The 21,527-nt window shown below is 46.6% G+C and overlaps 1 protein-coding gene across 2 annotated transcripts in view; it reads left to right on the forward strand.

Moving 5' to 3' along the window:
• unc-5 overlaps positions 1-21,527 on the forward strand; it is a 321,941-nt gene that overhangs the window by 207,768 nt on the left and 92,646 nt on the right. The gene's annotated exons all lie outside the window — the stretch shown is intronic.

A 21,527-nucleotide genomic window follows, 5' to 3' on the forward strand; every position in this document is an offset into this window, starting at 1 on the left:
ACAAGGATGAACTATTCAACACTGGTGGGACGCGAACAAGGGGACACAGGTGGAAGCTGAGTACCCAAATGAGCCACAGAGACGTTAGAAAGAACTTTTTCAGTGTCAGAGTAGTTAGTAAATGGAATGCATTAGGAAGTGATGTGGTGGAGGCTGACTCCATACACAGTTTCAAATGTAGATATGATAGAGCCCAATAGGCTCAGGAATCTGTACACCAGTTGATTGACGGTTGAGAGGCGGGACCAAAGAGCCAGAGCTCAACCCCCGCAAGCACAATTAGGTGAGTACACACACACACACACACACACACACACACATAACACCCCCCTCATACACACCCCCCTCCCCCCAGGACCTCCCTTCTCCCCCATCCCCCAAGCCCTCCCTTCTCCCACATGCCCTTCCGTCCCTCCCACCCACAAGCCCTCCATACAACCCCACCCCCCTAAGCTCCCCACTCTCCCCCACCCCACCTAAGCCTTCCCCTCTCCACCACTCCCCAAAACCCTCCCCTCTTCCTCAACCACCTCAGCCTTCCCTTTCCCCCCACGCCCCCCAAGCCCTCCCCACTTTATTGCCCCCCCAAAACCCACCCCCCCAACCCTCCCCCCCTCACCCACTCCCCTTCCCTCCCCCTCCCCCCTCACCCACTCCCCCTACCCTCCCCCTCCCCCCCTCACCCACTCCCCCTACCCTCCCCCTCACACACTCCCCCTACCCTCCCCCTCCCCCCCTCACCCACTCCCCCTACCCTCCCCCTCCCCCCCTCACCCACTCCCCCTACCCTCCCCCTCCCCCCTCACCCACTCCCCCTACCCTCCCCCTCCCCCCTACCCCCCCAAGCCCTTCCTCCTCCACCAGTCTCCCCATTCCAGATCCTCCCAGCTCCCGCTCACCCCAGACCCCACAGGTCCTCCCCAGAGGAGAAGCAGAAGAGAGTTAGTTTCAGGGCAATGTACTCGAACATAGATGGGATCACAAGCAAGGCAAGTGAACTAAGGGAAAGAGCACAAGAAGTGAACCCAGATGTAATTGGACTCACTGAAACAAAACTCTCTGGAATCATAACGAATGCCGTGTTTCCCCAGGAGTACACAATAATAAGGAAAGAGAGGGAAGGTAGGGGAGGAGGAGTGGCCCTACTCATGAGAAAGGAATGGAGTTTTAAGGAGATGGCTATCCCGGGCTGTGAGGGTTTCAGAGACTACATAGCAGGCACCATGACAATGGGAGGACCAAGGATAGTAGTAGCAGTAATATATAATCCTCCACCAAATGACAAAAGACCCAGTCAAGAGTACGAAAGCAACAACATGGCAGTTAACATTATAATTGAGAGGGCAGCCTCTTCTGCCTGTAGAAATAGATCCCACCTGCTCATCATGGGCGACTTCAATTACGGCAGGATTGATTGGGAGAACAAGGAACCGCATGGAGGCGAGGATACGTGGAGAGCCAAACTACTGGAGGTGGCGACTAGAAACTTCTTAACCCAGCATGTCAGTGAACCCACAAGGATGAGAGGAAACGACGAACCAGCGAGGCTCGACCTGGTTTTCACCCTGAACGACTCTGACATAAGAGAAATCAGTTTTGAGGACCCAGTAGGAATGAGCGACCACAGTGTATTGGTGTTTGAGTACCTGATTGAAGAAGGGTTATTGAACTCGAGAAGGGATACCGAAACCAAAAGGTTAGCATACCGAAAGGGAAACTATGAGGAGATAAGAAAATGCCTAGCAGATATAGCATGGGAAACAGAGCTCAGGGAAAAGACGGCCCAAGATATGATGGAATACATCACGCAAAAATGCAAGGATGCAGCAAACAAGTTTGTCCCAGTCCAAAAGGAAAACAGTGAAATGAAGATGAGAAACCCATGGTTTAATCAGAGATGTAGGCTAGCTAAGCAGCAAAGTAAAAGGGCATGGAGAAACTATAGGAATAACAGGACACTGGAGAGCAGAGAAAGATACCAGAATGCCAGGAATGAATATGTTAGGATGAGAAGAGAGGCAGAAAGACAATACGAAAATGACATCGCAAGCAAGGCAAAGACTCAGCCTAAATTGCTGCATAGCCACATCAGGAGAAAAACAACAGTAAAGGAACAGGCTATGAAATTAAGGTTAGGGGCAGAAGGATTCACTACAAACGACAAGGAAGTGTGTGAGGAACTGAATAAGAAATTCCAGGAGGTCTTCACCTTGGAGCAAGGAGAAATCCCAGAGATAAGAGAGGGAATAGCTAACCAGGATCCACTGGAAGAGTTTGAGATTACCAGCGGGGAAGTAAGGAAGTGTTTACTAGAATTGGATGTGACAAAGGCTATAGGTCCAGATGGAATCTCCCCTTGGATACTAAAGGAAGGAGCAGAAGAACTGTGCCTCCCGCTCTCCATGGTGTATAACAAATCACTGGCAACAGGGGAACTGCCAGAAATTTGGAAAGCAGCTAACGTAGTCCCGATATACAAGAAAGGGGATAGACAGGAGGCACTTAATTACAGACCAGTGTCCCTAACCTGCATACCATGCAAGTTGATGGAGAAGATTGTGCGAAGAAAGCTAGTGGAACATCTGGAGCGAAAGAACTTTGTAACACAGCATCAACATGGATTCAGGGATGGCAGGTCCTGCCTCACAGGGTTACTTGAATTCTACGACCAGGCAACAAAAATAAGGCAAGAAAGAGAAGGGTGGGCAGACTGCATATTTTTGGATTGTCAGAAAGCCTTTGACACAGTGCCACACAAGAGGCTAGTGAAAAAACTGGAGATGCAGGTTGGAGTGAAAGGGAAGGTACTCCGTTGGATACAGGAGTACCTAAGTAACAGGAGACAACGAGTCAGTGTGAGGGGTGAGGTCTCAGATTGGCGAGACGTTACGAGTGGAGTACCGCAGGGGTCAGTCCTTGGACCTATACTGTTTCTGATATATGTAAATGATCTTCCAGAGGGTATAGAATCGTTTCTCTCAATGTTTGCCGATGATGCTAAAATTATGAGGAGGATTGAAACTGAGGACGATAGTAGGAGGCTACAAGATGACCTAGACAGACTGAGTGAATGGTCCAACAAATGGCTGTTGAAGTTCAACCCGAGTAAATGCAAAGTAATGAAACTAGGTGGTGGAAATAAGAGGCCAAACACAGGATACAGAATAGGAGATGAAGTACTTAATGAAACGAACAGAGAGAAAGATCTAGGAGTTGATATCACACCAAACCTGTCTCCTGAAGCCCACATAAAAAGAATAACGTCTGCGGCATATGCGAGGCTGGCTAACATCAGAACAGCGTTCAGGAACCTGTGTAAGGAATCATTCAGAATCTTGTACACCACATATGTAAGACCAATCCTGGAGTATGCTGCCCCAGCATGGAGCCCGTACCTTGTCAAGCACAAGACGAAGCTGGAAAAAGTCCAAAGGTATGCCACTAGACTAGTCCCAGAACTAAGAGGCATGAGTTACGAGGAAAGGCTGCGGGAAATGCACCTTACGACACTGGAAGACAGAAGAGTAAGGGGAGACATGATCACAACCTACAAAATCCTCAGAGGAATCGACCGGGTAAACAAGGATAAACTATTACCTGGTTGATACCTGGTTGATGGGGTTCTGGGAGTTCTTCTACTCCCCAAGCCCGGCCCGAGGCCAGGCTCGACTTGTGAGAGTTTGGTCCACCAGGCTGTTGCCTGGTGGACCAAACATTCATCAACATTCAACACTGGTGGGACGCGAACAAGGGGACACAGGTGGAAACTGAGTACTCACATGAGCCGCAGAGACGTTAGAAGGAACTTTTTTAGTGTCAGAGTAGTTAACGGATGGAATGCATTAGGCAGTGATGTGGTGGAGGCTGACTCCATACACAGTTTTAAATGTAGATATGATAGAGCCCAGTAGGCTCAGGAATCTGAACACCAGTTGATTGACAGTTGAGAGGCGGGACCAAAGAGCCAAAGCTCAACCCCCGCAAGCACAAATAGGTGAGTACATAAATAGGGGGCCCCACATAGGGGGCCTCGTAGCCTGGTGGTATAGGGGGCCTCGTAGCCTGGTGGATAGCGCGCAGGATTCGTAATTCTGTGGCGCGGGTTCGATTCCCGCACGAGGCAGAAACAAATGGGCAAAGTTTCTTTCACCCTAAGTGCCCCTGTTACCTAGCAGTAAATAGGTACCTGGGAGTTAGTCAGCTGTCACGGGCTGCTTCCTGGTGTGTGTGTGTGTGTGGTGTGTGGGGAAAAAAAAAAGTAGTAAACAGTTGATTGACAGTTGAGAGGCGGGCCGAAAGAGCAAAGCTCAACCCCCGCAAAAACACAACTAGTAAACACACACACACAACTAGTAAACACACACACACACACACACATACAGGAAGCAGCCCGTAACAGCTGTTTAACTCCCAGGTACATATTTACTGCTAGGTAACATACAGGGTGAAAGAAATTCTGCTCATTTTGTTTCTCGCCGGCGCAGGGAATCGAACCTGGGCCACAGGGTTACGTGTCCAACAAGCTGTCCACACAGCCACCGGCGCCCCCGTGTCTTGCTGTGGGAGCATCTTATGCTGTTTGTGAGGAGAGGGGGGAGGTCTATAGTACCCTCACCACAATCATCTTTTCTCCATCTGGTTAGGTATTATGTGTCCAGGTTATGTATTCAGTTTATCCCATGTATTACAATCTGAAATCTGGTGATAGTACTTCCCTTATATGGGGTTTAGGGGGGGAGGGGAGGTATCATATGTCGGTGGGACTATGGTGGTGGACCTCAGCCTTCGTCCTGCGGCCAGCCGGGATCATCAAAGATCCCTATCTGACCGTCCCGTCTTCACTACCACCACCAGACCCTCCCTTCCCCCCATGATGGGTCCTTCTGATGGGCCCCAGTCATGGGCCTCCCTGCCCATCAGGTACCTTAACCTTTCCCAAAGATCTTTTAGTGCCCAATTCCTCTCAATAAAACTTCTAAATTATTGGGACAGCTTATAATTTTTTCAATTTGTATTCTTTAGACCGCAGGCGGCAGAGATACATAATAATTTACATTTGGAAAATATTAGGAGGAACTGGTTTCAAGTCTGCACTCTGAAATTACACCACACGAGACCAGGAGACATGGCAGGATGTGCAAAATAGCCCCCGTTGAAAATCGGAGGTGCAATAGGTACACTGAGACACTCAAGGTGTCCAGGAGTCTTCAGTTTTCTGTCAACAACTTAAAACATCTGTCCGGAACAACAGTGGACGCTTTTAGGAGAGAATCGGACAAGTTTCTTCTGGAGTTACCTGACCAGCCTGGCTTTGATGGCTATGTTGGCCAGTGGACTACAACGACAAATAGCCTCACAGACCAGGCAGTTAACAAGGAAGGCTGGCCCCCAGGCTAGGCTGCGGGAGCAGACGCTGAAGAACTCTGAAATTAGTCAACTGATTAAGAAACTGAACCTCACCACGCTTGAAGGGAGACGGAAAGAACGAGACGTGACAACAACACATAAGATTCTGAGGAAGGAAATGTTCATTATGTGGTAGTGTAGAACTAAAGAACATATATAGAACATTGATCCTCAGAGGAGTCACAAGTATGTTAGAACTTTGTTTAGCTTAATAATAGTGAACAATAGGTTATTTCAATACGTATGACAAGAAACAGGAGAACCGTGAGGCACTTTCTTTGGGTGGGGGGGGGAGCTTAGGAAGTAACACATGGCCATGCAGATACCACTAGGAGAGTACCCGCTGTGGCCCAGGGCCGCCTAGGGTGTGAGATATGGAAACCAGGAGATTAGGAAGGGTGGTGATGCTGTTAATCTTTATTCTAGGACCGAGTGATGCTGCTGAGGTGTAGTGTCATGTAAACATGCTTATAGGTGCGTATTTACTGCTAGGTAACAGGGGCATCAGGATGAAAGAAACTTTGCCTATTTGTTTTCTATTCTATTTGTTTATCTATTTCTATTTCTAAATCTATTTCTATTTGTTTTCGCCATCGCCGGGGATCAAACCCGGACCCTAGGATGACGAGTTCCCAGCGCTGTCCACTCAGCAATCCCTAGCTGTGTGTGTGTGTTTGTTTTACTGTTGTTAACGATGAATGTGTGGACTGTATTGGAATGAAGGAAGCCGACATCGACAGCTCAATCTCCGTAAACCATTGTTCTTCATTTCACTCAGCAGGCCGCCCACTGAGCTATTCAGCCTACCAGGAGAAGCCCTCCCCCCGACCCCCCCGATCCCCCCCCCCCGACCCCCACCATAGCTGTTCACCCCAGCACCCAGCTTCCCTTACCCACCCTGTCCCAAGCGTCCCATACCCACCCTGCCCCAGATCCCTGGGGCAGGGTGGGTAAGGGATCTTCTCAAGAAGATCTCAAGAAGGGAAATCCTCATACCCACCTTCCACCCACCCTACCTTCATCCACTGGTCTAACTCACCAATAAACCCACTTCTACCTGTAATATGTTCAAGGTTTGTGTCCATTCTGTGTGTGCAATTTTGTGGTGTTTGTCGAATCAGTTCTCTACGAAAAAAACATCGCATTTTGACATCAAAATCCCCCAACAGACAAAATATGTTGTACTATATATCACAGTGGCAGTCAAAAGTTCACGCTTTCTATGCGTGGGTCGTCGGTTAGGTTAGTGAGGTTCGTGCAGTTTAGTGCATCATTTTTATGACGTGACAAATATAGAGGCTGGTTTATCATGAGGTAGCGAGCTGGAGCATGTACTGACGTTCCGTGTACTAGTATGGGTGGGTGTGGGTTTCCCATACACCTCCTCCCATACACCCACCACCGCTACAAATTCCAAAACCACCCATTCCCCCATTTTGACCATCCCCCACACTCACCTTATCCGAAACAATCAGTGTGAATATGCGGTCGACTGAAGACGCTGACAGATCTTGTGGATGGGGGAAGAAGCCCAACTTTTAAAGGTATTTTATCAGGGACTCACAAATTGCCGGACAATTTACAACAAAGTAAATATATGTGAAGAGGAAAAATACTGTAGTTTTGAAGCACAGTTCAAAAGCTCTTACCACATCCTGGTCGTTTGAGGATAGTGTTAGCGATACTCAATTTGTTTTTTCTCTCCATTTTTCAGTTCAACCCGTCCTCGACTCAAGTTCATTACATTCAGCAGTCAACCCCACAGACGCATTCATAAATTTTAACACGCTGTTCATTCAAAACGGGAATTTTCTCAAGTATAAATTAATATTATAATATATTAGCATATTGTGTATATATAGGCATAGGTTAGGTTAGGTGTTTAGGTTCTGTTGACGATTATTTGTATTTGTAGTACGTGGGTGAAGCATTTATAGCGTTGTTGATTCGAACAAAATTTGTCATTGAAGCACTTGTTCCGTATATGATCGAACGTCAGCAGTTGTGAGTCGTGTGTAAACCGCTTTTCATTCATAAACAGGGGGTTTGGCGGGTGGATGGAATCACTTTTGGATCTTTGGAGGATGGGCTGTTCAGTTTGTGGCTGCTTTCTCAGGCTTTGAGGTCACCAGTAGTGACCCTTCTCTCTCATTTTGAGGTCACCAGCAGGAGTCGTATTAAGGTCACCATCAGGGTCAATTAAGATCACCAATAGACCCGGGAAACAGCCACCATTTCTAACCACAACCCAGCCAAGAGGTGTGGGTCAGGCAGACGCCAGCCACTTGAAGTAGCGAACAAGGAAACCAGTAACACTCACGTCTCGGAAATTGCGACCTCGAAGTTCGTAAGGAAATGTCGGATCTCTCACACACACACACACACACACACACACACACACACACACACACACACACACACACACACACACACACACACACACACACACACACACACACACACACACACACACACACACACACACACACACACACACACACACACACACACACACACACACACACACACACACACACACACACACACACACACACACACACACACACACACACACACACACACACACACACACACACACACACACACACACACACACACACACACACACACACACACACACACACACACACACACACACACACACACACACACACACACACACACACACACACACACACACACACACACACACACACACACACACACACACACACACACACACACACACACACACACACACACACACACACACACACACACACACACACACACACACACACACACACACACACACACACACACACACACACACACACACACACACACACACACACACACACACACACACACACACACACACACACACACACACACACACACACACACACACACACACACACACACACACACACACACACACACACACACACACACACACACACACACACACACACACACACACACACACACACACACACACACACACACACACACACACACACACACACACACACACACACACACACACACACACACACACACACACACACACACACACACACACACACACACACACACACACACCGTTACTTGAAATCAACACCAGATTTGTGAATTGTCGATCTGAACAAAACAAGCAGGAAACAAGTATACAGAGATTTGCAATAGGGGTTAAAAGGTAGATCTGGATGGTACATTAGGACGCCCTGGAACCTGTCTCATGAAAACATAAAACACTAAAAATTTTAATATACACGAGTAAACGACCCAAGAGCGGCAATAATAGGCACGGGATAGAATACAAATTTGACAGTTTTTAATAACAGAGAGAGAGAGAGGATATGGACTGAAAATGTAAGGCAACCTCAAAGGAATTACATATTTGTATACAAGATTGGTGATGATATAAATGTTTCTAAACATCCCTTCTTAGAGCCGCCATGAGAGCCTCAAAGAGTCTTGGGGTCTAAATATTTTACATTTAGGTCCTCAGGTTTAGTGGTTTCTAACTTGCTGTTCGTGGTTGTCACCCCGAGCGCCTTAAACTGTATTTGGACGCCTGCTTCGGGCTCCCCCCCCCCCCCCTCTCCCGTTCACTTTGGCTGCAACTCTTATTTTCTTTGTCTTCAAACGGTTTTTTACACTCTAATGTTGTTGTAATGTTAATGGCTCTTGCCTATTGTAAATGTTTGTGTCTCATTGTAAATGGTTGTGTCTCATTGTAAATGGCTGTATTTTGTAAATTCGTGTTAATGGACTCTTACATTTTACCTGTGTTTGATTTGCCATTGGACAGCAGTTCTTATTGCTGAACAGTTAAATCCTTTAGTTTATACCCAAATGGCAAGCCTGAGCGCTGTGTACTACTGGACACTAATTGTTGAACCCGAGTATCGTTAAATCAAGAGGCGTCTGCGTCTGACATTTCAATTGTAATGTTTTTGTTCTCGATAATATTGCGAATTGCAAGTTCCTTTATACCCCTTTGAGTTAGACTGGAGACTCTGCGGTTTGTGTCTGTTTAACCGTATCTAAGTTCATCCGTTGATGAATTTACGTTCTTCCGTAAATTACACGGTTAACTAGGCTGTGATTCATGCGTCACACTGCGAGCTGCGGGATTTAACAGCCTGGTTGATCAGACACCAACCAGGAGTTCATAATCACTTCCTCATGTTACGGTGTTATACTTCCCATTTTGTAGGGGTAATGGGTTAATTTTGTACTCAACTAGTTGTGCTTGCGGGGGGTTGAGCTTCGGCTCTTTGGTGTCGCCTCTCGACTGTCAATCAACAGTATGGGAACAGGGTAGTGTGCGTGTGCGCGTATGTGTGTGTGAGTGATACCGTGTGAAAGGTGTTAATGCCTTTCACATGTAGAGTGGATGCTACTTGTAATTCTCTTTCTTTACTCCACGCTGTGTCTCTTCCTCTTTCCATCTACTTCTTCACTTCCCTCTTGTTGTCCCCTCCTCTTCATCCTCCCTTCCTCTCTCATCCCAGTCCCTCCTCCCCCCCCCTCTCCCCAGGGTAGTAAATATCATCATAATACTGATGTCGTGACATACATATTGCTTGAATCTCCATCGTGAGGGTAAACCCCCCACCCCCCCACCCCTCTAGCTTGGCTTTGGTCACCCCCTCCCCCCTACCTCGCTTTTTTTAGATTGCAACGAAGATGGGGTATGAGGGGGAGGAGGCTTAAGAGGGGAGGGGACTGTTGGCGTCTGGTAAGTCGTCTAGGCACATTGGAGACTTTTTTTTTTAAGGCTTTGGGGGCTCTGAGGACACTTTCCAGTGTAGGGGGGGGTGGGGGGGCATTGATTGGGGCCGCCCACCTGAGGGATCCACTGCAGTAAGGGTGTGTGAGGTAGGGGGGGGGGATCATACCCCCCCTTTTTCCTCTACTTTTCCCCCTCCCTTAACACCCCCCCCACCTCTTCCTCAACCCCCCCCCCCCCCACTTTCCAGCATCCCCTCCCGTCTACCCCCTCCCCCTTCCGCTGGACATCGTATGTAATATGGTACAGCTCCTTTCTAATTACTTCTTCCGTGTACCTGCTGCTGTAAACCCTCTTCCCCCTCCCCCTCCCCTCATCTTCCCTATTCCACTTCTTTTCTTTTCTCTGTCCCCCCCCCCCCCATTTCGTTTCATTGACTCCTTTCTTCTCAAATTCGTAGCTGTTTATCCCTCTTTCCATCCCGTGTTATCTTCATCCTCCTTGCCTCCTCCTCCTCCTTCACCTTCTTACTCTCTCTTCTTACCTTTCTTTAATTATTGTATAATGTATGCGTATGTGTGTGTCTGTCCACCCCTCCCACCTCTCTCTCCCGCCCTCCCTAACCCCTTCCCCCTATCCCCCCTTCCCCATCTTATTCTCCCCTTCCCTCTCTACTTCGTGAATGAATTTACTTGAATGTGTTCGTGTCTTTTGAGTCAGCAGGGGGGGGGGAGGGGGACGGTGTTCCAGGAATTTTAATATCGGCATCCTCCTCTTTCTACTGATGTGTATGGAGGTGGGGAGGAGGAGGAGGGAAGAGTAGGAGGGGAAGTATATTTGGGAGACTTTTAGAGGGGTGCTGCTTACCCCTTATATAGGAAAACTATTCTTTCGTTTCCTTTCTCTTCTTCCCCTCCTGTTCCGTCCTCTATCCCATCCAGCCAGATGGATATATGAAAGGGGTCGTGAGGAGTGCCACCAGAGGGTGCCAGTAAGAGTGCCATTAACCCCCCGCCGCCGCCAACCCCGTCAACAGTGCCTTCCTCTCCCCTACCCATCCACCCACCACCCCCTCCACCAACCAGCAACCTGCAATTAGTGGGGATTATTGTCGGTAAGGCGCCCAGTGGTGCTGATGCTGGCTATAGTCAGGATGTTCTGGAGGTCCTTGATGGGGAGGGGGGGGGGAGGAATGGTGTTATTTGGTGAATTGTGATGGTGGAGGGGGTGCTAGTTGATGGGGTGGGGAGGTTATTGGTCTGTAGGTGTTTATGTAAGGGGAAGTCGATGAATGGGGATGGTAGTTGTGGTTGTAGTTGTGGTTGTATAACCAGCTGTAGGTAGGTAGGTAGTTGTAGTATAACCGGCAGATATTACAGGCTAGATTTACTTTTATTTATTGTATGTAACAGATGTAGTCATTCATTTATACAATGCTAAACAGCATTCACACATTTTCTTCAGTCCGCCATGAACATTGTTAGATATCTGTTAGTTAACATACAGCTTTGATATAGTTAACAACATAATAATAATCTCAAATCATCTTTCCCAGACCTCAGTCTTAGGTATAAGAGGCAAACGCAACTCATTACATACACTCAACAAATTGGGAACACATTAAGGTAGGTCCAGGTAGACCTCAGGTAAATATGTGGGGTAGAACACCAGAGTGACAGGCCTAAATCAGTGCCTGGAGAGGAAATGGTTAGTGACACTACAGATATACACAATGGCATTAGAGAAATACACATTAGGCACTGGAAATCTACACAATATCACCAGCTAGAAATGTACACAATAGGACTAGAGATGTACAAAATGAGCACTGGAGCTATGCAGTTAGTGTGTGATGTTAGTGTACATACCTTGATAAGGCGGGACCAAAGAGCCGAAGCTCAATCCCCGCAAACACATCTAGGTGTGTACAAGGTAGGCAAGTTATGCACACTAATATCACGCTTGTTTTATGGCTTTGCAAGAATGTCGCGGCGGCCTGTCCTGACTAGGCCCCTTGGTTAGTGGTCTAGTCAACTAACCTCAATAGAAAAAGAAATCCTGTCACAGATTTACTCTCCCAAGAAGTGTTATAAAAAAGCCTATTAGAGGAAAAGAAACAGTTGAGCCTAAATGGAATGCTGGAATGCTAGCAACGAATAAATGAGCGTGAAGGCACTGTAAGATTGTTTACAGTAACTCCTTAAACCACATTGGAGATTGACAAGCTAAATAACCTCTTGATGGCATGACGTCAACCACGACTGGCATCTTAGACGCCACTAACTCCCTTGAAGGACGCCACTGACAGCATGTTCACACGCACAGTGTGTATAGGTGTATAACCTGTATGTATAGGTTACGCGTGTATACATTATACGCCCATTATAACCACACTCGTTGCTTCACTCTTGTCATTGTGACTGTAATGAATGATCTGGCAAAGAAAGAATATGATGTGAATTAGACCTGGTGTCAGAGACAGGGCCGCGGGGATATTGATCCTTGGTAACAACTCAGGATTGGTAGACAGTATACTTGAATATAACACCAGGCAGGTTCCTGTGACGCTTCTAACCTGATGTATGTTGGTGGTATAACCACATCTGTTGGTGGGTATAACCACATCTGTTGGTGGGTATATAACCACATCTGTTGGTGGGTATATAACCACATCTGTTGGTGGGTATATAACCACATCTGTTGGTGGGTATAACCACATCTGTTGGTGGGTATAACCACATCTGTTGGTGGGTATAACCACATCTGTTGGTGGTATAACCACATCTGTTGGTGGGTATAACCACATCTGTTGGTGGTATAACCACATCTGTTGGTGGGTATAACCACATCTGTTGGTGGGTATAACCACATCTGTTGGTGGGTATAACCACATCTGTTGGTGGGTATATAACCACATCTGTTGGTGGGTATATAACCACATCTGTTAGTGGGTATAACCACATCTGTTGGTGGGTATAACCACATCTGTTGGTGGGTATAACCACATCTGTTGGTGTGTACGAACACGTCACCATGTGAACGTTTAGTCAGTGTTAAGCCTTAAACGGAACGTTTCACACACAAAAAACGAAAAGTTTCTTACAGATAAAAACTTTTATACCAAACTTTTAGGTCCAGGTTATAAACATTCTCAACATGACTTTTTTGCTCATATATAATGAGCTACGATGAAAAAATATGAAGTTAAAACTGGACCGTTTTCACAAATAATGAATTTTTTTTTTAGGGGGTTAGTTAAGGGTTAGTTAGCCGGCGAGGCAGGTGAGAATGACCCACCTGGAGTCCTTAATTAATGCTTCTGGTACCTAGGTAAAATACCTCACTGTGGGGGTGGGTGGCTGTAGCCCTTAAAAGGTTGTTTTCTGGTATTGTATTGGTTGTATTTGGTATTATGGGGGGGGGGGGGTGTTCGGAGGATCTCCCTGTTGGGGGGGGGGTTTCCGGTATCGGTTCGGTTGTGGGTTGTTGCCGTTTTTATTTCTGGCTTAATTGAATTTTCGAACTTAATTGCACTTTCGGGCTGCTAAACTTTAAACTTGAAAAAATTATCAGGGGGGCAAATTGGGAGGACCTTTGACAAGCCCCGGGCTTCCTGTCCTCGTCGAGGCCACTTGAGTGTTATGGTGACTCTCAGGTAAATTCAGGTGAAGGTAAATTTCTTTAATGTTTGGTTTATCTTCTCGTTTATCATTCCTCTTATTTACGCTTCCTTCATCTTTATCTTCTTGTTTCTTGTCCTTCTCACTCCCTCTCACTCTCTCACTCTCCCGTTCGTTCCCTCTTCCTCTCTACGCGTCTTTAGTTCCCTGACCTTTCAATCTCTCTTCTTATACTGACTTCTATCTCAGTCCTCTTCCTGATATCCCTCCCTCACCCCTCTCCTTCTCTCCTAATCCTGTCCCAGATATCCCTCACTCACCCCTCTCCCTCTCTCCCTGGGTCCACTCCACTACGACGTTCTTCAACAGATGGAATACATTTTTTAGTGGATTTTCTTCTTCTTTGAGTTCACTTCGTACTCCTCTATTTATTTTTTCTGTTTCCACCCTCTTTCCTCCCTCCTTTCTCTCCCTCAATCTCCCCCTTCCATCGGCCCCTCTCTTCCTCGTCTCCCCTCTCTGCCTCTCCCTCTCTTATGTCTCACGCTGGAAAACTAGTTTCCTTAATGCATTCTTTTCCTTAGTATACTTTCCTTAATTCAGTCTTTCCTTGAATTGTGTTTTTTCTGTATGACCTTTTATCTTCATACACTCTTGCCTTGATGCCTTAATACACTCTTGCCTTAATATACCCTACCCTTAATATACCCTTGCCTCTTTCTTCAGCCCACCTATGCCTTCATACACTCTTGCCTAAGCACACAATTACTGTAGGATCATTATAAACAGCACAGGTTTACCCTAATGATCTTACTCTACAAAACACCCGACTTAACGCAATACATGCTTGCCTTGCTACACACTAACCTTTCATTGCACACACACACTAATGTATTCTTACCCCTCCCTCTTACCCATGAGAAGCACTTACCCTTTAAACCACCCCCTGAGAGATTCTTACCTTTAGAGACAATTAAGAACAAGAATAAATGAAACTGCAGAAGGCCTAATATATATATATATATATATATATATATATATATATATATATATATATATATATATATATATATATATATATATATATATATATATATATATGGTGTTGACAACGCTAACTTACCCTTGAGACACTTACCTCCCTTACTTATATAATACGTATTATGGTACTTATAGTAGTAGATGGCATCCATCAGTCTCAGGGGAGTGTGAGTTGCGCTCTGGTTGTTGGTCTGGAGTGGCCTCTCCAGGGCGCAAAGTCAGGGTAGGTTGATACGGGGGAGAAGCTGTTACCCATGCAGCAGGTCCATCCCTTAGTAAAGAGTACTTAACGAACCACACTGTATCTCTTGTGTTTCTTCCCTTGTATCCCTCCCGTTTTTGTTTCTCAATCTTCCACCATTATCATTTGTTTTCTTCCTCCCATCACTATTCTTGCTGTTCACTGTTCTTTCTTCCTGCTGGGCCGTGTCTGCCCCCGTGCCGGGCACCTCAAGGCTTCCCCCCCCCCCTCCCACCATCTCTGGGGACCTTGGGGGTCACCTGGCGCCCGCTAGGAGCGTTCCCAGGACCTCCTAAGGTGAGGCTAGGCTCTCATCGTCTTATATGGGGTAATGAAGGGGGAGGGGTGATGGGGCAGGGGGGAGCGGTGGAAAAACTTGCCGAATTGTTGTTGGTGTCTGTTTGTGTGGGTTATGTGATCCTTCTTCCATACTCTCTCTCTCTCTCTCTCTCTCTCTCTCTCTCTCTCTCTCTCTCTCTCTCTCTCTCTCTCTCTCTCTCTCTCTCTCTCTCTCTCTCTCTCTCTCTCTCTTTCCCCTCTCTCTCTCTCTCTCTCTCTCTCTCTCTCTCTTTCCCCTCTCTCTCTCTCTCTCTCTCTCTCTCTCTCTCTTTCCCCTCTCTCTCTCTCTCTCTCTCTCTCTCTCTCTCTCTCTCTCTCTCTCTCTCTCTCTCTCTCTCTCTCTCTCTCTCTCTCTCTCTCTCTCTCTCTCTTTCCCCTCTCTCTCTCTCTCTCTCTCTCTCTCTCTCTCTCTCTCTCTCTCTCTCTCTCTCTCTCTCTCTCTCTCTCTCTCTCTCTCTCTCTCTCTCTCTCTTTCCCCTCTCTCTCTCTCTCTCTCTCTCTCTCTCTCTCTCTCTCTCTCTCTCTCTCTCTCTCTCTCTCTCTCTCTCTCTCTCTCTCTCTCTCTCTCCCCCTCCGTGACACCATGGGTGTGAGTAGTGGTCATTTAGCAGTTGTCAACAGCTCTGCTTAAAGCCATTTATCACAGGTTGCCATCACTTCCCCTTTCCTCACCTCTCTTATTTTTCTCGCCCCCTCTTCTTTACTCGCCATATTTTTACTAATACATTCACTTTTCTGTTCCTTCTCTTCCTTTCCTTTTATTCAATATATTTCATTTATCATTCTAACTTTATTCTCACTTTCTCCCTTAACTCTTCACTTCTTCCTTTCCCCTCTCTTCTCACTCCCCCTTCCCTCTTCCACTCCCCCCCTTCCCTTTCTCACTGCCCCTTCCCTCTCCCACTCTCTCTTCCCTCTCCCACTAATCTTCAGACCCAGTGTTTGCATTACATTAACAAAGGGTGTAGCAAAGTGAGGGAAGGAGGGAGGGAGGGGGGGGGGGAGGGTTGAGGCACGAGACAGATTAATAAGAAAGACAGGTGAGGACAGGTAAATGGGACCACTTGACAGAACTACCGAGTGTGTGTGTGTGTACACCTAAATGTGTTTACTAGGTCGAGCAATAGCTCCCTAGACCCGACATTACATGTCCTGATCAGATGATTTTCATTCCTGTTGCTCGTCTTCATTTCATTCCCTTTCATTTCAGCTTTCATTCCCTGAAAGCTTCAAGCTGGAAGCTTTCAGAGCTTCCAGCTTGAAGCTTTGCTAATTGGACTAGTCTGAACGATCATCTTCTTTTTGCCAATTAAAATTGTTTACGACTCTTAAGGTGAACAAGTTCTTCCTGTCGTCTCTTGAGCTCATCTGTATTTTAATGGCGTTTAAGGGGGTTACCTTACGATGATTTCGGGGCTTAGCGTTCCTCGCGGCCCGGTCCTCGACCAGGTCTCCTTTTTGTTACACACCCCCAGGAAGCAGCCCGTAGCAGCTGTCTAACTCCTAGAACCTTTCCTTCGAAACTTATGTCAAACGCTTTTACCGATCAGTGAATAAGCAGCCAACCTACTCTCATCTCCTGTGCTTGTGTGACAACAGCTAAACCTGTTCCGTTGGAGGGGATTAATGGAGAGAGAGAGAGAGAGAGAGAGAGAGAGAGAGAGAGAGAGAGAGAGAGAGAGAGAGAGAGAGAGAGAGAGAGAGAGAGAGAGAGACAAAGACAGAGACAGAGAGAGAGACACAAAGACAGAGACAGAGAGACACAAAGACAGAGACAGAGAGACACACACACAAAGACAGAGAGAGAGAGAGAGAGAGAGAGAGAGAGAGAGAGAGAGAGAGAGAGAGAGAGAGAGAGAGAGAGAGAGAGAGAGAGAGAGAGAGAGAGAGAGAGAGACAAAGACAGAGACAGAGAGAGAGACACAAAGACAGAGACAGAGAGACACAAAGACAGAGACAGAGAGACACAAAGACAGAGACAGAGAGACACAAAGACAGAGACAGAGAGAGAGACACAAAGACAGAGACAGAGACAGAGAGAGAGACACAAAGACAGAGACAGAGAGAGAGACACAAAGACAGAGACAGAGAGAGAGACACAAAGACAGAGACAGAGACACAAAGACAGAGACAGAGCATGCGACATTATGCAATAATAATTTATTTACTGTTTACTGATATTTACTAATGTCTTTTATTTTTTGTTTCAGGTAAGTGTTGGATTGTTTGCGTGTGTACTGGGTAGTGGAGGTGAGTGTGGCTTTCACTTTGTCTTATACAGAATAGCAACATTTATTTGTCAACATATTTTGATGTTCTTAATTTATTTCAAGAGTTACTAGAGACGAAAATTGTTTCCCTTTTGTGTGGTATTCTTTCTGTTCTCCTTACTTCCTCGGGGTAAATTCCCCGAGACTAGAGACGGGAAGAAACTCGAGCAGAACACTGCAGCGTCGCGTCAGAAGACCTTGTTTTTAAAGAACATATAAAGACAAGATAACGGATATCTTTCATACATCTCAGTAGAAACGGACGTGAACCCCGACTGTTCAAGACCTTAGAAATCCTTAACTTAAGTGTGTTCCTGCCAACCACGATGTTATTTAAGTTCAAGTTCAAGTACGTTTATTGAGACAATAACATACATCTCAGAAGGATAGAATAGCTTAGGCTATTTCTATCCTTGGGATGTTATTCCTTTGTCGATGTGTGACACCTACGGCACCAGGTGTCACCTCGCTAGGGGACCGACACTATGCATGAGTCGCCTGAGAAACATCTCTACCTCTTCCTTCCTTCCAATTTCCTTTCCCACCCTTCCTTCTTTCCTTTCTCCACTTCCCCTTTCTTTCCCTTTCCCTTCCCTCCCTGCCTTCTCATTATTCACTTGAGCTGAAGACCTAACCTACCATCCTTGCAGAGTCTTACGGCCATTTCCATTTGTAGTTTAAGAGGAAGGTAAAGGCGTGCTTTGGTGTCTACTAGCTGCAAACACCAACAGTTTAACTAATCAGTCACTCGTCCTCACGCGGTGTATCCTGCTGAACATGACCAAAGGCTTGGCTGCAAATCCGTCGCTCAATTTCTGACGTTCCCAGAGGCCTAAAAACTCGTACGCTGTTTAATAAATATCAACAAAGCCACCATGATTGAGGGAAGATGTAGAGGTTTCGTAAGTGGTTGGTGAATTCTAGTCCTGGTGAACGTGTCGACGAGTGGAGGCACAAGTGCAGAGTTATTGTGGAATAAGAACATTAACAAGAGTATAACTGTTCCCAGCGAAGCAGCAGTTGTGGAGAACAAGTATTACAGGGTAACACCTAGATGCATCTCCACACGAGATGGGGCCTCGTAGCCTGGTGGATAGCGCGCAGGATTCGTAATTCTGTGGCGCGGGTTCGATTCCCGCACGAGGCAGAAACAAATGGGCAAAGTTTCTTTCACCCTGAATGCCCCTGTTACCTAGCAGTAAATAGGTACCTGGGAGTTAGTCAGCTGTCACGGGCTGCTTCCTGGGGTGTGTGTGTGGTGTGGGGAAAAAAAAAAAGTAGTTAATAAACAGTTGATTGACAGTTGAGAGGCGGGCCGAAAGAGCAAAGCTCAACCCCCGTAAAAACACAACTAGTAAACACACGACCTGATAAATATTTAAATGAAAGAGATAGTGAGATAAATGAAAAGAATGAGAGAGATAGAAAGGCAGGTTAAGAGTAAAAGAAATCACGACTGGTTGAGTGTGAGAGAGAGAGAGAGAGAGAGAGAGAGAGAGAGAGAGAGAGAGAGAGAGAGAGAGAGAGAGAGAGAGAGAGAGAGAGAGAGAGAGAGAGAGAGAGAGAGAGAGATTATATCAGGGACAGGTCAACAGAGAATTAGAGATCACGACCGGTGGAGAGACAGAGAGACAGAGAGCGAGAGATCATCTAGACAGGTGGAGAGTTATCAATATAAGAGCAGGAGATGAGGGGTTGAAGGATGCTCACCAGGCTGACGGCGGTGTTTACCTTGCGTCAGCTGATTCTCCACCATCGATAATATGACAGACAGGTCGACAGCTTCTCTCCATTCCTTCCTCTCCTCCCCATCCTCTCACAGGCTTCCTACACCCTCCTCACCCCTCATGATTTGCATCCCATTTCCTCAAGCTTCTCCCCATTCCCTCTCAAGCTTCCAAGGTATACCAATTATCCTCTACTTCGACCTTTCTCTTTTGAATTCATGAGCTTGAAAAAGTCTCTTGAGAGCAAGATGATGCCATTCCTCGCTACGTTTGTGAGCTCCCTTGAAACGTTCGCTCAAGACTCGCAAATCAAACATTTCTCGCTGTAAACGTCGGAGAGAGAGAGGGGAAAGGTGAGCTGGGTAGCGAGGGTGATGGAATGGCCCAACCTGCTGCCCTCGTTATCGTGTCGTGTTCTTCAAACTTATGACAGAAACGCTCAACATAAATTTGAAAGGTGTTAAGATCCTGCGGGAGCGCTGTGGTGTAGCTGTAAGAGGTACTCCATGCTCTGCTTCTCACACTTCTCTTATCCTTTAATTTTCTCCTTTCTCTTACCCTTTCTCATGTCCTTTCCCCTATCATATCTCTTCTCACATCACACATATTCTCTCTCTCTTCTCCTATCTCCCTTCCGTTCCTTCTATCACCGTCCTCCTCGTATACACCGTGTTCTTCTGTACCTCCTCTGCTCCCTTTCCTTTTTCTCACCTTATCCCGTCTCTCCTCTGTCCCTCTCCTCCTGTCCCTTTCTCCCTAAATGTATTCCTTCCGGCTCCGAGCTCTACTCCATCCAGGCATCTGTAAATGTGTTGTAATGGAATTTGTCTTGAATATTCATTTAAGTAAGTTTGCAACAACTCCGGGACGGTTGAAATTCAATCCTCCTCTTCCTCATTCTCCTCCTCCTCCTCCTTTGATGGCGGAGGAGGATGTGGTGAGAGAAAGAGATGGAGACGTGTGTGACAAGAGAGGGAAGAGGAGGCTTTGAGACATGCGAGCAGCCGCGTCCAACTGCCTGGTTGATCTGTCCAGCAACCAGGAGGCCTGGTCGACGACCGGGCCGCGGGGACGCTAAGCCCCGGAAGCACCTCAAGGTAGCCTCAAGGTAAGACTCCAGGAGTCCTGGGTTGAGACAACAGGAGCCTTTATTGGTGTACTGAAGGACAACAAAACTCAGAAGGGAGTTGTAGTCATTATCAATAAATGGGAAACACTTAGTGAGATCCCAGATTTGCGGAATAAAATAGCAACTTACTCGAGCGATAGATATGGTAGATAAAGCAGAATAGAACCAGTTCAAGACATGACACAATGAAGAGTAGACATGTCATAGTGAAGAGTAGACGTGTGATAGTGAAGAGTAGTAGTGTTGTAGTGAAGATTAGAGATGTGTCACACACAGAAAACATTGTGTAAGCGTCACAGGTCCGGGACATTCAGACGGTTTCCGACAAGAAGAGTCGGGTCTGCCGGATCTTGATGTTGGAGAATGGGTCGCTGCAAGCAGCAACAGCCTGACTGAGCAAGTCATCACAAGAACAGACCGGGTTGCGAACGTAGAAGGACTCTTGAGACACACCACAGGTAAACATAGTACAAGTAAAACACATATGTACTCTCCGGACAGGTGAGAGGCCGACATAACAAAGGGGGACACAGGTGTCCCTCCCACACCTGTCTGGGAGGGGCTGGGACAAGGGGACGCCAGGGGGAAGGGGTAGTGAAATAAAATTAAATATCAACTGCCCAATTCGGCCATCATAACCGGCGTCGTTTGAAGATCACCAGCTCAATAAAATGTGAACTTTGACCTGACGGGATGGAAACGTGGCTGTAAATTTCACCAGGATGGGAAAGGTGTTGGGATATTTCAATACAATGGAAAAGATTCCTCGACCTTTTGATTTCAATGGGACAGGCGTTCGAAGGCACTTAAATCAATTTGTAAAGAGAAAAATCGCGATTGAAGAACGAAAACAAATTCGTTAAATAAAACTACACAAGATCTTATTTTATGGAGAAAATATGATAGCGGAGTATGTGTGGTTGGAGGCTGGATCAACGGGGTTGTGATGGATACATGGGTCTGCAGGCCGCTGCAACCAACAGTCTCCTAGATCAAGCTATCACAAGACAAAC

Source organism: Procambarus clarkii, chromosome 69 (genome assembly GCF_040958095.1).
Source record: "Procambarus clarkii isolate CNS0578487 chromosome 69, FALCON_Pclarkii_2.0, whole genome shotgun sequence".
NCBI classification, from domain to species: domain Eukaryota; kingdom Metazoa; phylum Arthropoda; class Malacostraca; order Decapoda; family Cambaridae; genus Procambarus; species Procambarus clarkii.